The following is a 2,020-nucleotide window of genomic DNA, read 5'->3' as shown; positions in this document are numbered from 1 at the left end:
ATTGGGAATATCAATCAACATATGTACGAAACAACCTATCATCATATAGGTAAGAACTCATCATCATCATGTCTCCAACAATGCAACTTTGAATAATCATCCATGTATCCAGCCAACAATCCTCATCCATATATGTGCCAAGAACAATAGGAATCCTGCATCATAACTGTAATATATGATCTTTATGCATATGACGACAACAACATATGAGTGACTCATCATCAAGTAAAGAAGATGTGAATTCAAGCTATGTACTTCTCCTTATCCTTATGAAGATCACCATGTAAGCACCATTAGAGAATTAACCACAAATCTGATCTAAATATCAACTATGTAACCCCAAGAATCATCTGAACAACTCATAACCATATCATAGCAAGATGAATCATTTATCCATATAAGCATCAACACCAAGGACTATTAACCATAATGCCAACAATGCATTAAAAGCATATGCTCCCCCTAAACCTGTGCCATCTTGTTTACTGCCAGATTTGATCATGCATATCAGCAAGAAGTATCAAGTCATCATCATTATCAAGTTAGAAACAAAACACTTCTAACCATCAAGTCATTTCATCAGCAAATTGTAACCATTATCAAATAGCGCAAATAATAAACCGAATCATGACTGATCCTTTTCCTGAACTTGTTCCTACTGCCTTTCCTCAAACAATCATATACGCGACTATGCCATAACTAACTCGCGTATATACGTGACTTCTCTTTAAGAAACTTGCGTATGAGATTTAGGACACTGAAGTTTTACACTTCCAGCTCCTTCTGATTCTGTTATGTCTGTATGTTGTGCTATGCCGCCTCTTTCTGACTGTACTTCTTTCTTCTTCCACATCTTCAGGTGTGATGATGATGTTTTCTCCTTTTGGTATGGTGCCCATACTTTGTTCTTGCATTCCTTAGCTATATGTCCAAGCTTGTTGCATGTGTAACATCTTACATGTCTCATATTTCTTCTATAGCAATCAACAGCTCTGTGACCAAACATATTGCAAGCAAAGCAATATCCATTAAAGTACCTTGAATGTGATGATCTTTCTGCATGATGGTCTTGAAACCTTCTTCTTCTACATCTGGCTGCAACATGTCCAAGATTATGACATACATAACATTCAACATTATTCATAGGAGGAGTAAAAGATTTTCTTTGAAGAATTTCTTTCCTTGGTTGATGATGAGATTGACCTTTCATCTCCTTATTGAGCATTTCAGATTTTGTAGTCGAGTCCCTTGTCTTACTTTGTGAACTAGATTCACCTTCAATAGATTCATGAAAACCAAGACCAGTTTTGATAGCAGGAGACCTTTGACTATTAAGAATATCATCCAAGACTTTAGTACTATCTTGAAATCACAACAGTTTATCCTTTTCTTCTAATTTACCTTTCAAGATATTTACCTCAACTTGAAGTTGTTCTTCCTTTTCAAGATATTGCTTCTTCATGTCTTCTTCAGCTTTCCTTCCTTCTTCCAACTGATGCCTTAGTTTGAGAATCTCCTTTTCTTGTTCTTCATTTAGATCCTACTGCATTTGATGAATTCTGAAGGCACATTCTAGCTGAGATTTTAAGTTGATAACTTCGTTTACCTGTTTTTCATTAGCTTGGAGTAGATCTTTATTCTGCTTCCTTGATTCTTCAAGATCTTCCTTTAGCGAGCGGATTGTGGCTTCAAGACTTTCATAGTAATTGGATCTATCTTTGAGTTTCTTGATGGTTGTGCTTCTTTCATTGACTTCATTTCTTAGAGATGTTACTTCATCCTGCAACTTTTGATATTTGTCCTTGAATAACTCTCGTTGAGCCTTTTGTCTAGTAACAGCTTCTTTGAGGGCACCACTCTTTATGTTCAGAAGTCTTTCTTGTTCACTAATTTTTTTGTCAGCCTGTTAAATTCTGCCTCTATTTGATATCCTTCTTCCTCACCCATAAGAGCACATTCAGTTGTTTCGTTATCACTTCCATCTTTTCCAAATGGTTAGATAGCTGGAACATCAGAGGAT

Source organism: Pinus tabuliformis, chromosome 8 (genome assembly GCF_031772625.1).
Source record: "Pinus tabuliformis cultivar Carrire ecotype Pingquan chromosome 8, CPIR1, whole genome shotgun sequence".
NCBI classification, from domain to species: Eukaryota; Viridiplantae; Streptophyta; class Pinopsida; order Pinales; family Pinaceae; genus Pinus; species Pinus tabuliformis.
This window is presented reverse-complemented; position numbering follows the sequence as displayed.